Genomic DNA, 16,384 nt, shown 5'->3' with positions numbered 1-16,384 from the left:
TTGTTAAGGTCCTTGTCTTAGCAGATACCTGCTTCTCATATACTTTTTTCATTGTTTACTAATCCATTTTTGCACAACGCATCGTTAACTTTACTTTCACTGTAATCTCTGTAATGAGGACAATGGATTCCCTGCTCTGATATTTTTTGGTATTAAAAAACGGAATTTTACAGTCTGCAGATTCATCAATTATTTCAAACAGTTATTGTAGTCTACACACAAAATACAAGACTAATCAACTGTAGTGGCACAGTGAGGAGCTGATTGAGTAACTCGTATGTGTGCAAGTCAGTGGCGCACCCAGGCATCTTCTTTGGGGGGGGGGGATGTTAGAGAAACATCAAGGGTCTGGGGTATATAATACCCCCAGCTTAGTGAGGGGGGGTCCAGGAAGCTCCTCCGGAAATTTTTGAAATATTATGTCCTAAACTCGTTATTTTAAAGTACTTTTCAACTTGTAAAAGGGAGGACAAGATCAGGTCAGAGTGTAAAGTTTAGTGGTTGTGGCAGCACCAAGCTGCTAGTATGTAAGCAATGCTTCCCAAGGGTTTTAGAATGATCCAAGAAATACTCAATTTATCCTATACTTGATTCCACATTCAGTGGTTAATACAGATTGTCCATAAGCCATGCTATCCTAATGGCAGTTTCAGCTATACTAGCTGTCCTGAAGAACAAATATTGCATTTAATTACAATCTTAACTTATAGCTTTCATGATAGTTTTAACATTCCTTTTACACTGTTGCACAGCTAAAAAATCACATATTATGAACATTTATATTAAGTCGAAAAGCAGAAATTCTGCATAAGCGCCTTCACACAGGTTGAGGAGAACAGTTGACATAAACCACATGACACTTAACAAATGTTACTTGTAAAGATCTAATACATTGCTATCTACTATTAGACTGGCAAGTGGAATAGAATATAGTGATCTATCATCCCAAGCGAAGCAATAAAGTGTCCAGGCTTTATGTGTGGTAATATTTATCATAAGACCAGTATTTTTGATTGTTTATGTAGACTAAACTACAAAAATTGTGTGCTTTGTACAGTCATGATGGATTCAAAGTGGGGCCTGTGATTGGTCTCGAGCTGTGTTCAGTTCGGAGGGTCAGTAACGTCGCCGTCGGCTCTGTTGATGGCTCAATCTTCATATGGGAAGTTGCAACTCAGAAAGTACAACAGATCCTCAGAGATAATCACTCGTAAGTTAGAATTATATGTTTATTTTATACTGTGGAAGAAAAATGTAAAAACATTCAATAATCTAATGAGATCTAAACTCTAAAAATTGTTTAGAGAAGTAAATGTTGTGATTAAAATGATAACAACCTGAGATTATTCATAATCTGTATTCAAGTTTGTTACTCCCAACAAAGTAAAACTAATATTTTGAATCTGTTTTCCTTGGCCAGTTTGATCACATATTATTTTCAATAACTGTAAATCATGCCATTTTTGTTAGATTTTGTTGAAAATATTGTTATTTCCGTCTACCAAGACGACCTATAAATTAGTACACATCATCACCCTTGCTTACAATTTATAGTGAAAAAATCTTAAATTTTATTACATTAGAACAATGTTTAAATATCAAACAGTTTTATGCCCTTATTTTTAGTGGTAGAAATTATGGGTGTTCATATTCAAGATATAATTAATATGAATCTAAACTTTTTACCAAAAATGGTAATAACACAAAAATCGAGTGCCATCGATTCATAAAATATAATTTGTGTGTATTTTATTGCTCATGTAACTTAAACATCATCTGTTATATGATTGTAAACAATTTTCAAACATTTGAATATCACAACATTCATTTTATTTTCGCTGCCACATTGTGGAATGCTTGTTAGGCCAGATATTGCAAAAGGTTACCCCTTAGACAGTGCTTTGTCAAGACAATTTGTCTCTGTTCACAACAGACTTAGAGAGTGGGGGATTTTTTATAAATGTGATGAGCACTGGGAATGTAAAAATACATGAATACATTCATTTATTGTACTGAAGAAAATGTTAAAGGACAAAAAGTTGCCAAAACGTAGACAGAATAAGATTCATGCAGTGTTTAAATGCTAGTAGCTTATAACTTAACATAATAACAACTTAATTTAAATTATGAGAAAACTAAATTCATTAATTTTAAAACTAAAAAAAAATAATAATGATTATGACTCTGATATTCTTAATAGACGATTCAGAGATTGGAAATGCATCAAAAATTAAATTTCTCGGATTGGTCATTGATTGTCACTTGAGCTGGGATGAGCACATTAAATTTGTGCCTGGTAAAATTAATTCTGGCTTATATGCAATTAGGCAAATGTCTTGTTTTATGTACTACTGAAGTGCTAAAACAGATTTATTATGCTCATATACATTCACATATTGCTTATAGTATAGCCATATTTGGTGCCACAAACTAAGTAAAACCTAAGTGACATTTTAAAGGTACAAAAACAAGCCATTAGAAATATACTTAAGCTTAAATTCTCAGAATCTGTTAGAAATTGCTTTAAAGAATAAAAAATAATGACAGTTTTTGGACTTTATATATATGAAACCATCCTATATTTTAAATTCAATCATAGCCAACAAATTAACTTAGAAAATAATGTGCACAAATATAACACACGCCATAAGAATGAAATCATCAGTGATCATCATAGACTTGAAATATACACGAAAAAAAACTATGTATATCGGGAAAAGATTTCTGAAAAATATTCCTCAAAGCATAAAGATGGAAAATAATATTACCAAATTTAAAAGAAAACTAAAAAAAACTATTTGATTGATTTAGTTTTGTATTTAATAGAGGAACTTCAGAATGTTTAGTACTTTCATATATATATATATATATATACAGGGGTGCTTGAAAAGTCCCGGGGACGGTCTAATAACTTTTGAACTAATTACAATATAAGAACCCAAAATTTACATCAAGCTTTTGCTCATATAAAAACTATTTATTTTATGTATTTCACCATGATATCCTGCTTATGGGGGACGTCCCGCTAGGGGTTGGTGAAAATTCTTAAATAGAAGCATAGGTTGAGTCGTACATTCAAATTAAAAGCTCTTTTTAATTAGAAACATTTTGGTGAATGAAAATCTGATGTAAAACAGTTGAACGCATTACAAAATGGCGGACACTCAAAGATTATAAAATACAGAATTTTTCAAATGCAAACATTCTGGTTGTTAGAGAAAACTGAGACACTTAATCTTTTATTTTACTTCTTTTACTTCAAATCACTTACCAAAACAGTTATAACAAATGTTCAAAGTGTTTGCCTTCAGTTTGCTGACAATATCCCTATCAATTGTAGAACGCTGATATCGCATTGTTTAAAGCTTGGACATGAACACCCTGAGCTTCTCTTACAATACGGTTTCTCAACTCATCCAAATTTTGAGGTTTTGTTTTAAAACACTTTTTCTTTGAGGTAGCCCCAAAAGAAGTAGTCTAAAGGGGACAAATCTGGAGAACGGGCAGGCCATTCTATTGTTCCCCTTCTACCAATCCACTTATGTGGAAAGACATTGTCTAAAAAATGTCTTACATGTACGCCATAATGTGGAGGGGCTCCATCTTGCTGAAACCAGATATTTTCAAAATTATCACCGGAAACACGTTGAATTTCAGGAATTATCTGGTTTTGGAGTAATGCTAAATACACTGCAGAGTTTAAATTTCCCTCTACAAAGAATGGCCCTACCACATGCCGTCCCACAATACCGGCCCAAACATTTAACTTTTCTGGATGCTGAGTATGTGTTTGTATCATCCAATGTGGGTTTGTATCGCTCCAATAGCGGCAGTTGTGGCGGTTTACTGTTCCATTCAAGCAAAATGTTGACTCATCAGTAAATACAATGTTTGCTAAAAATCCCAAGTTTTCATTGATTTTATTCATCATAACTTCGCAAAACTCGATTCTACGATCAAAGTCGTCTTCGCTTAGTTCCTGCACCAATTTAGCTTTATATCCTTTGTAACTATTAGTTTTTAAAATATCTGAGACTGAATATCGACTAATTCCTTGTTGTTGTGCTATTGAGACAATCGATTCATGTGGGTTCTCAACAAAACACTGTAAAACGTCTAAAGCTTTGTCCTCATTGGTCACGGTCTTGGGCCTTCCGGATCTAGGGAGATCTGCAATGTTTCCTGTCTGTTCAAACCGCTGTATTGTCCTTCCCACAGTAGATTTTGAAATTGGAGGTCTATTGGGAAAAGTATCATTAAACAGATGCCTTACCTCATCACATGATCTAATACGGTCACCAAACCCGCGCATCATTAATAAAGTTATTCTTTCTCTCTCGGAAAGCGCCATAGCAAAATAAACTAGCACTACTGAAACTACTTGCAAAATTAGGGCTTGAAGACTTCTAAATGACTGAGTTGATAAAACAACTGTATCTGTCAGCTGGCAATTTCATTGTTGTCTTTTTGGTCTTGTTTGCTCCAGCTGATTACCTTCCAGATAAGGAAGGTAATAACCTTACCTGCTGATAAGGAATTTCCAGATAAACAATGCAATATCAGCGTTCTACAATCGATTGGGATATTGTCAGCAAACTGAGGGCAAACACTTTGAACATTTGTTATAACTGTTTTGGTAAGTGATTTGAAGTAAAAGAAGTAAAATAAAAGATTGTCTCAGTTTTCTCTAACAACCAGAATGTTTGCATTTGAAAAATTCTGTATTTTATAATCTTTGAGTGTCCGCCCATTTTGTAATGCGTCAACTGTTTTACATCAGATTTTCACCAAAATGTTTCTAATTAAAAAGAGCTTTAATTTGATGTACGACTCGACCTATGCTTCTATTTAAGAATTTTCACCAACCCCTAGTGGGACGTCCCCCATAAGCAGGATATCATGGTGAAATACATAAAATAATAGTTTTATATGAGCAAAAGCTTGATGTAAATTTTGGTTCTTATATTGTAATTAGTTCAAAAGTTATTAGACCGTCCCGGGACTTTTCAGCACCCCTGTATATATATAATATAAGTAATGTATGACACTATTCGATGTACAGTATTGTACAACTAACGAATAAAGAATTATTGATTGATTGATTTATAAATTTAAGTAACGTTAATTGTTGCTGCAAAATCCCATAATTTTTAAAAACATCAAGCTGTCTGTGGGGGAAGGGGGACCCGCCCAGAATCCCTATGCAACATTCCATGTATTTGATTTACTACTTCACACGATTTTAGTAACACAAACTATTTTAGACCCTTTGCGGAGTAACTCCAAGCATTCTTAATGAAAGTACTTATGATGTAATATGATAGGGCGCTATGATATTTTTGAAATATAATTTATAATATATCATGTATCAAGTACCCATTTCTCAGTGTTCATGGTTTAAGAGGATCATAGGTTAAGTGGAATAATTCTTATTTCAGGTTTATGTCATTTCTAAATGAGTTTGCTTATGTTGAATTGCATGTGCAGATAATGGTCTCAGAATTTTGGTTAGAGAACATTAAATTCTTACTCTTAACTCCCCGCGGCTTACTCTTCAATAGGCATGCATTGGTGCTAAAATCTCTCCACTGTATATAAAATGATTTTTGAGATAATTTATGGAAAAACATACTTAGATACACACATAAAGACCTTAACTTTCCAAATTGGATGAATTTACTAATAATATTTATGATTAGTTTAATTCCCTAAAAAGAAATTTATGCCTACTTTTCAGGCCACTCTGCTTGCTACCTTTAGTATTTGTTTTCAAAAGAATGAATATCTGTAAACCTGATACAGTAAAGTACATGATCTTACTTCCCTATCCATGTTCAGTACATATTACTATTACCTTGATTTAGTCTAGGAATTATATCAGTATTTATATGCCTAATCAGTAATCGTGTACTCATCAGCAAAAAATGGACGCAGTGTCCTCTTGACCATTTTCTATCTTTATAAATTGAATATAGTGTCTGGCGTTATTTCTTTTAGATACCACTCATTATAGCTGCTTGTTTCTTCAAATTGTAGTCACAAAAGCAAATGGTTTTTTGAATTATGCTAGTGCCCAGTTCCTCCGTTTTCGTTCCTTCAGCTACTGTACAATGTCTCAAGAAAACAAATTCTTACCATACATGAACACGTTCACAATTTTGTTTCATTGAGTAAAATCCAGAATAGACTAATTGGTTTCAACATGCCACTGCTGCCATCTATAATAAAAGTTAGATAATACTATTTGTCATTACTATATGCTCCAAATAATCACAATTGTTTATTAATATATGCAAATAAAAAGTGATGTGACATTACGTGACCGTGGACATCTTTCAATTAATATTTCCCAATTTTAGAGACCAAGATGGGATTTTTCGTTACTTTAGAGATCAGTGGGGCGTAGCCCGGAGGGATTTTCGAAATAAGAATAGGCGTACGTACATACCAGGGACCGTAATAATGTCCATGTAAAATTTCAGTACAATAGGTTGACAAGTTTTACGTGTGAAAGCAAAGCAACCAAACAAAGGCACTTTCACATTTATAAATATTACTAGCAGTTGCCCGCACCTTCGTGCTTAATTTTGTAGGTTTTGTATCTGTATTTCTGTTTTGAATAAATTATAGTTCCGACACCAATGCTGAGTTTGCCTTTTGCCACGATCAAGATAATATCATTATTAAACAGTATATATTTGTGGACATGGTTATTTACTTTGGTCTTTTTTGTTCCATAGTTGATTTTATGTTTTTCCCAATCAAGAAAATATATAAACAGCTCTGAGAAGCCTACTTCTGTCAAAATACTTAAAGATAGGTTTCACAACACTCTTTAAGTGTATAGTAGAATTTAGATGACTTTGTCTTTTATATCTGTACTGCTAGCAGTTACCTGCTGCTTTGCATGCAATTTAATATATTTTGCACCTGTATGAACACTGCCTTGTTTTCTGATCAAGAAAATATATATATCACAGATCAGAGAACACTACTTCTTTCAAAAGATAACTAAGTTGGGTTTTATAACAGTCTTTAAATGTATACTAAAAGTTAGATGGTTATTTTGTCTTTTATATCTAATACTTAATATTTGCTAAAAATGTACGGTTAGAAGTACATTAACGATGACACTATTTCTTTATAAATTTAAAAATATTTTAGAACATTTAGGGCTGGAATCGGTACATTAGTTAAAAGCACAATCAAGCGAACTTCAATCTATCATTGTTCTTGCTCTTGAAAGGGAGTATTTGGAGTCAAATTCTAAACCATCTTATATTAGGAAATTTTATAAGGTAGGTGAGTACTTACCTAATCGCTGAAAATAAAATAAACAGTGTGAAAACTAATGGTTACTCCTTAGAGAATTTACATACTATACATGTAAACAAATTGAAAATAGTGGTTAAATTAATTAAACTTTTTTGCTTTTGCTGTCATGAAATAATGTTTAGAACAGGCTCTTTCAATTAATATTTCACAATTTTGGAGGCCAAGATGGGATTTTTGCTACTTTAGACCAGTGCTCAGTAGCCCAGTAGCCCAGGGAGATATTCCAAATATAAATATGCCTATATTCATCCAAGGTACCATAAGAATGTCCATGTAATATTTCAGTAAAATAGGTTGAACACTTTACAAGTGAAAAAAAAGAAACAAACAAAGGCACTGTCGCATTTATAATATTATTAGGATTAGATTAATATTAATATTAGGATTAAATATTATTAGGAGAAGATTAATTACTCAGTTCAAGGAATGATTTTATGAAATTCTTGTGATATGAATTCTACTATTTGTAAAAAATGTAAAAGAAATTCCTGCAAAAGTTTGGATTATTTTGGAAAACTGCACCAATCATCTGGAAAAGAGAAAATCTTAAAGTTTTTGACTCTTATTTATTTTGTTTGCTGCGGAATGTTACACTTGTTATACAATCCTAATGCCAGATCTCTCTAATTTTAAAGAGTGCACAATAGCTGTTGCTTTTATATAAATTCAGATTTAGCCTATTTTTGGTGAACCATCTACACATCATTTAGTCTCATGAAACACTGTCAGTGAACTTTTCTCTAGACAGAAGCGTTGTGTCATCTGCAAAGTGCATTGCCTTTCTTTCAATCTAAGGTTATTTATCAGAATTAGAAAGAGTAGTGGTTTTAGTAGGATTTTAGCTTGCTGAGAAGATTCTTGTGCAGTACGCAGTTGAATGCCTTGGCTCATTGTTTTATCAACTTTAAAATAATATGTAAAAATGCCATGTTTTTTAGAGTTGTACACTAAGAGAGAATTACTGGATCCTTGTGGATCATGCATTTTATGTTATAAATGAATTAATAAAAGTAAAGAGTTAAATCAGGCTCAGAGGACAAATTAATAAGCTAGAGAGTAAATAGAATAACGCTAGTAATATACTAAAACTGATGAGGTTATAACAAGTGTATTAATCCTAGAACTGGCAATGGTGTCACTTTGTACTGGCGGCTCTATTTCAAACAGTCACAGATGTTTTTTTATTGTGTATCCAATTTCATAACTGTTAGTCCAAGTGTAAGCAATTTTATATGTCAATTTATTCACAAATATTTGTAGAACATTATAATAACAACAACCTATTGTTAGTTTCCATGTAAATAAACATTTTAAAATATTTTTGTAAACAGTGTGTTATGCAACTGCTTAGCAATAACTTTTATATCAAAATTTAATTAATTGTATAACTTTTGTAAATTTTGTGCTAATTCCAAAAAATATATAGTTATCCTAACTTTTACTTTGAAACTTATTTGCCAAATGTCTTTGTGCACGCAGTTTACTGTTTTTTTCAATATAGGTTGATCTTTAAAGAAATAATATCTTTCATAGGTAGACATAATCTTATGACTGCATTTATAAATATTATGTAAGTATGATAGCAAAATAAAAATAAAATGAAATTCTAAATTTGAATCCTACCTTATTTACATATATACAATATTTCATCTTTCACTCAGTCACTGGATTCCACCCTGTGTTTGCGGCCTCCCTGTTGAACTGGTCTGGCATAGTTTTCAATCAGATTGTAGAACTCTACAATTACATACAAAAAAGAAATTAGTTTTCTTTTTTTGAGTTTGTACACTAACCTAAGGCATACAACTGACCATACGTACGGCACATAAGCAACAGTACGTGTTGTGGAGTTTTGCGAGTTCATGAGCAGGGCCAAGGACATCACCAGTTGGAATAATAACTTCTCTGTCTGATTCACACAATTGTAAGATAATACTTACTAGGAAATCATGTCTGCTACATGGTGTATCATGTTTACCTCAATTTCAGAATAAACTTCGTTATCATTAGAAATGATGATGTATGATCCAAAATGAGCTCTCTAAGATCACATGATCGGTCTCTCATAAGCCTTCACTCATAATTGAGAACTAAAACTATAACTTAAGAAAGCTAAACAACAGTAATGACAGTACTAAAACACTATAAAATATATTTTTCCATACATACTATTTGGATTTGAACTCCAAAAAACCTGGCACATGTTTACAGTTTCACAACAACAACATGGCTGATGCGTATTAAGTTCATATCAGCTTTCCACTGAGAACGATGTTTCGATGTTGTACGATAATCGAAGTAAGAACAATAAATTGGTACTATACTTAATGCTCCACGAGAATACATAAAATAAAAAATCATTTAAATGCTTAAAATTTAAATAACTGTACATGTTTACTTTGGCAACAAATGTTCATCGGTGTCAAATTGGGCAGACCTTTGGTAACAAAAGTTCTTTTCATGCCAGCTGTAGGGTTAATACTTGTATTATTATTACATAACTGCGTTAAAAACATTTTGTGAGTCTTTATGGAGGAGAAGCTATAAAAATGAGGAGATGTTATATAAAATTTATTTTTCCATACATACTATTGGATTTGAACTCCAAAAAACCTGGCACTTGTTTACAGTTTCACAACAACAACAACAACATGGCTGATGCGTATTAAGTTCATATCAGCTTTCCACTGAGAACGATGTTCGATGTTGTACGATAACTGTCGGAATTGTCCACATTGTTATCAACAGAGTAAACCACAGAGTAATCTCACGGAACTGGAAGAAAAAGCACTGAATTTATCAAACCGGAGAATTTGAACTTAGAGACCTCACTCTCCCTTGCGGCCGAGGTTGGGAGTGCTCTGCTAAGGTAGATGGAAAGCCTCAGGCAACAGTTACATGAAGAGAAAAGTAAGAAATCTGAAGTAGAACTGGAGCTGGAAGATAAACTATGCAGCTGAAAAACAAATTGTAATGATCAATAAAAGCAAAGAGGACAAAGCGAGTGAACATCAATTAGATATTAAAAAGCTACAAGATAAACTTTTAAAAGAGTATGAGTTTAGAAATGAGTTGGAGTTACAGTTTAATAAAGATAGTACAATTATTAGTGATAGGAACAACTACTCTGATCAAGTAAAAAACTTATCATCTCTTAACAGCACTTTAAGAAAATGTACAAAAACTAGAGGCTGAACTAAATGGAAAAAGCAAGGAATGTGATGAGCTCAACATCAATCTCATAGCAAAATATGAAGAAATAATATTTCTAAACAACATAATTAAAACCTCAGAGCTACAACATAGAACACAGGAACATAAACTTTCAGAATATGAAACCACTATGAGAAAATTCACAAAAACCTTCTTAGACAGCTTCAGGTCATGTATAAACAGATTACCTCATACAACCCTCCTCAATAAGGGAACTAATACCAACAAGCCCCAACCAAAATAAGCACAAAAACAATCTACTAAACCTCTTTTCCAAAATGAAAATCAACAGCAAAAGGAAGATTATTTTATTCCTATTATTACTAATAATAAGTGAAGCATGCCCAATAAATATGGCATATTTAAAGTACATAATAGCCCAGCCCACTAATGACAGCAAAAAAACTACTGAAAGGTGAAACTTACAAAGAACTACTTCAAAACATTCACAGACGAGATCAACAGTTCGACAAAACACTCAACTAACTCAACCACCAGCAGCTACTCAACGTTCACAACTAGCACAGCTGTTGCTCACAGTTTGTTCCAACTCACATCACTATGTACCGAATCAACAGGACAACCACTCTGAAGTGCCTTACACTACAACCTTTTTTTTAGAAACAAACAGCCAGAAAATAAACCAAAGAAAAAAACACCAAATCATCAAGCAATTCTTACATAACAATAATGCACCAAAACATAAGAGGATTGGCCAAAAAGACAAAACAGACTACACCATATTTTAAATGATAAAAATCCAAGCATTTTAATTCTGACTGAACATGGACTGGAAAAAACAGAATTAGAAGCTACCAAATTTCTGACTACTCTCTAATCACCCACTTTAGTAGAGAAGAACATAAACTAGGAGGTGTGGCAATATATTCCAGGGATACCCTTACTAATGTAATTACAGCTATTGACATATCAAGCTCATGCCAGGAATTGGCTTTTGAAGCAGCAATGGTTCGCATGCAGACAGCAAAGAAAAGATCATCTACATCCTAGGAATCTACAGACCACCAACTGGAAGTACAAGATCCTCCCTCAACCTGTTATCAGACATACTGGAATTTCAAGACGTGCAATAACAAAACTTTTTTAAATCATTGGTGAAAATAAATATCTATAGGCTTGTCCAGGATTTTAAAAACACCATGCTGGAAGAAGAGCTAACTACACAAAATATCTGGAGATATCCTTTAGGTGCCACCAGAATAACCCATGACACAGCTACTTCAATAGACTGCATTTGCTCAAATATACCATACGCAGATATTACTGGACATGTTGTGCATACTAGTCTATCCGACCATAACTGCACAGCTTTGCCTGCTGAAAACACACCAAGAAGACATTCCACAAAAATTCCTAATAAAATAAGCGTAAACAACACTAACCTTAATAAACTGAAGGAATACCTCCATCTACAAAACTGAAAAACAAGTCCATCCCTCAGCCAATCTTGAAATTTCTTACAATGCATTTCATAGTATCCTTTATTGCATTGGATTCTACATGTCCTCTAAAGAAAACTAAAATCAGCACTAATAAAAAACAGATTAAGTACTATGATCCTAAAGCAAAAACTCTTAAAGAAAACTTTTTAAAGGCTTTACAAAAATTTGAATTAAACAAACAAAAATGAAGACAAAGAAGAAATCATTAACAGAAAAAGGATATATGACATGAAACTAAGGAATCTACAATTGTCCTCCTCAGCAAATTTCATAGAACAAGCTGACAATAAATCAAAGGCTCTTTGGCAAGTCATAAATAAAGTAAGGAAGTGAAAATGTGAAAAAAACCCTCATGGAATAGAAATAAATGGTAAACTCAGTAACAGCACAAAAGAAATGGCTGAGCACTTCAACACATACTTCTCAAAGATAGCCGAAAATACACTTGATGAAAACAGTGAAATCGCAATAGACCCAGGTACGACGCTGAGTGGTGAGGAACCCCTCTAACATCTCTTACCTTAACTTCAACATCCTACAAAGAAGTTAAAACAACAGTACACTCCCTCAAAACTAAAACATCAAGTCGGAGTAGATGTGTTTTCTTCAAAAATTACGAGTATAAAGCATTTGCTCTCAAGAACTCATCTCACCTCTAGTTAGTCATATAAATAAATCATTCAGAGAAGGAAAATTTCTGTCCGCCTTAAAAACTAGTTTGGTATACCCTAAACACAAAAAAGGGCCTACTAAAAATGTTAGAAACTATAGACCCACCTCTCTCATTTCCACTTTCTCCAAAATCCTGCTAAAAATCATTCTGGTTAGATTAATGGCACACCTTACTCATTAAAACCTCTTAACTGACTACCAACATGGCTTTCGAAAGAATAAGTCGACGTCTACAGCTTTCATAGCATTAATTGGGTTTGTCTTAGACCAGATAGAAAATGAACAATACACTCCAGCCATTTTCCTAGACTATAGTAAAGGCATTTATGTATTTATGGCACCATTGTAGTTCTTGGTGAATGCACAGTAAAAGAAAATTGTATTGTATTATATTGTAACTTGGCAATGGGGAAGCGGAGCGATTGGTTAAATAGAAACAATGACAACACAACATCACAACAATGATACATAAACACTGGACAAAAGGGATTAACACCTTGATTACAAACAAAAAAATAATTTAATAAGTATAAGAGATGGTGCGAGACTAGCAATGTTACACACATGAGACAAGCTCTTGACAGACAAGAAGAGATTACCTAATCATAGAGCAATCATCTGTCTGTATGCAGCCACATATTGTAACTCATTGAAAATTATATATAAAGTTATACAAGTGAAGAAATATTAATCTTAGAGTAAATTATAATTTTGTGTTATAATGGAGTAATGTAATAAATATTATAATAATGCACTTCTCTTTCGATGCCTTCAATTCAAGAAAACTTTTAAAAGTGTAGCATGTCTTACTAAATAGTCTTCGTCATCATATAAAAGCCTACAACACATATTATGAATACAGTCTTTATCATAATCTTTAAATTCTCAAAGGATTGCTCAGATCCACATAATCAGCTGTTGTGGCAGTTAACACTCTCCCCGCTGGGTTATACAGACATGGACTAGGGTCATTGCCTACAAACTCAGTACTCTATCTACAACAGTTATTTTGCAAATCTTCTATCTTTATTATCATTTCTGTAGCAAATTCAAATCATAAAGTTTGGCTTGCTTCCTTAATACTATGTTTTATTTGAAATTGGTAAGCATGCAGTATCAAATGTAAAGCACACTTTGAATTGTAGCTTTCAGGATACAAACTCAAACAACATTGACCTATAAACTTTGTAAGGGTATGTAAACAAAACTCTCCAAAACTCCAGATGTTTTTCCGATGTGCATGACTAGCCTTGAGGTTTGTTAGTATTTATATTCACACCATGAACATTGTTGGTAGACTTTAACCACAAATTCTCCTAAAAGATGTTGTAATGTCAACAATATCAAATTAAAACTTGTTATAGCACAATGCTCACAGTCTTTGTTCCATAAACTCACCATGATTGCTGTGAGGTTCCAGTGATTTGGTATTGCACATGTATACAATAACTTCAAGGTTATTTCAAATACTGATACTAAAGCCTCTAACACTGGTTTCCTGGAGAGTATTTGCATGTTCTTAAAGTAATTTATTTTTTAAATAATAAATACATCTCAATCTCATGCTTGAGGAAGGGTTACCATTGTTATATAATATAGTATTGTTTTAATATGGTGTACTAAATGTTTGTATGGGAATAGTGTCGAAACCCAATTTGCAAATTTTTGTACACATCATCGGGAATTGAATCTGTGACCTCTCCTTTAGAAAGCCCTCCTCTCTAATGTTTTTGGTCCAGGAATATAAACATTTTTTAGTGCACATTCACACAAATCAATAAGTAAACTTCCTTAAGATCTTTGTCATTAGGAATGGTTTGGTTTTATTCACCATATTATTAACATAACTCTTCTGTTTGTAAAGGAGTCCTGTGACCGCTGTTGCATGGCATCCGTATGGCAACCTACTGGCCAGTGTGGGACCGTTCTAGGCGCACAGTAGTCTGGTCCGAGTAGAGGCTCACCGCACACAATGGATGACCGAGTAACCTGCATCAGGATATGCGCCAACAGAATTTTGCTATGTCTGTAAACTTGTGATAGAATAAACTCAACAATGGGTGACTTATTGCATTATTTTCTGTAAAAGTATAGATTTACACAGTCAATATAGCTAGTCAGTTTTAGATATTTTGAAAGTAAAGAAATTATTTAAGAAAAGGATTCGTGATAACTAAAAAGTATAAGAGATTATAAACTTAAATAAAAACATTAAATCAAGTACATTTTCAAAGTTTAAAAACATATAACATTGACTTTTTAAGAGTTCCTGTAACAAATAATTGCCTGGGGAAAAAGTTAAAATTATCTTTATATTTGGAAATGCTAGATTATTTGCTTTAGAAACATGTACACATTATAATATTTCAATCAGATAAAATATATAAGGCAATTACAATATGCTGCATTGCAAATGGCTAGAGCTAACTTTTAGATGTTTATATATATACATAAAATTTGCTATTTTTATACAAATACAACATTGCCATTACAATTATATTTTATTTTAATGAGCTTCTTAATATTTTTTTAAAATCAGTAATAGCTAATATTTTGTATGGCTAATGGAGAGAGCTCTGTATATTTATTTTTTAATAATATTAACTTTAACTTTTAATAAGAATAATGTGATTTAACTATTAAGTGTAAGAGTTTTAACATTAACATCATTAATTAACGTTTTAGTCTATAATACTCAATTATTTGTTATGTATATTTTATGTTAAGTTCCGCCGTGTAGCATGTGTTCCGGATATTGTGTATAAGAATGTATGATTTTTTTAGGTCATGATTATTTTAATACTATATAAGTGTTCCGTAATATATTGTACAATGTTGTATATAAGTTGTTTTGTATAACATGTAATAATTAAGCAAATGTTTTCTGATTTTATAGACACAATAAATTTGTTTTTAAGAACAACAAGTTTTTCAGCTGTGATTTCAATTGGTATTTTGGTACTTCCCTAAAAGCTTACTTCCATTAATTAAATTTGTAATTTCTACATAATATTAAGAACTTATCAATAAAAATACAGTACAACCTCGTTAAGTCGAACTAGCCGGGAATGCGGCTGATCCGATATAACGAAAATCTGGGATAAACGGAGAATGTTTAAAAAATAAAGAACAATATGTAAAAAACAATACAATATTTGTTTGTTGTTGAAAAAACACTTAAAATACTCATCATCATATAGTATAGTACAGTTTAATTCTTTTTCAAACTCTTTTCAAAATTTCATCTTTTTCAAATTTCTTTTTTACAGAAAAATTTTGTTCTTTTGAGTTCTATCAGCTTTGAATGCCGTTTGTGTGCCGTATGGTCAAGCATCCTTTTCTACATCAGAAGCTCGGCCGGTTTTGTCCAAATAAACTATTAACTCACCCAAATGAGATGCTGCTTCTGCATGGCTTATAACTGTGATACTTTCAGTGTTTTTCTTTGTCAATGTCCTCCCTGTTATCGTCTTCTTTATCGCAACAAGTCGCAATACATGTAATTATTGAGTTTTACAAACAGTCTATTGATAAAAATACATCCGTTCCACACTTGGCAGTCTAGGCGGCCGACATAAAGCTATTTTCAAATTTTCATAAACTGATTTGGGTTACCCAGAGGCCCAACATAAAGGGATCCAAATTAAAGGTGTTGCACTGTACTTGTAAATGTAACACTATACTACTTTAGTACTGAGATA

At 32.6% G+C, this 16,384-nt stretch overlaps 1 long non-coding RNA gene across 1 annotated transcript; it reads left to right on the top strand.

Moving 5' to 3' along the window:
- Positions 1-1,109: 1,109 nt before the first annotated feature.
- LOC124371610 lies at positions 1,110-15,624 on the top strand. Its single transcript, XR_006923251.1, has 2 exons — positions 1,110-1,210; positions 14,548-15,624. It is a non-coding gene; the product is annotated as an uncharacterized LOC124371610 (long non-coding RNA).
- The last annotated feature ends 760 nt before the right edge of the window (positions 15,625-16,384 follow it).

The sequence above is a fragment of the Homalodisca vitripennis genome, unplaced genomic scaffold (genome assembly GCF_021130785.1).
Source record: "Homalodisca vitripennis isolate AUS2020 unplaced genomic scaffold, UT_GWSS_2.1 ScUCBcl_1732;HRSCAF=5719, whole genome shotgun sequence".
Lineage (NCBI taxonomy): Eukaryota > Metazoa > Arthropoda > Insecta > Hemiptera > Cicadellidae > Homalodisca > Homalodisca vitripennis.
This window is presented reverse-complemented; position numbering and strand designations above follow the sequence as displayed.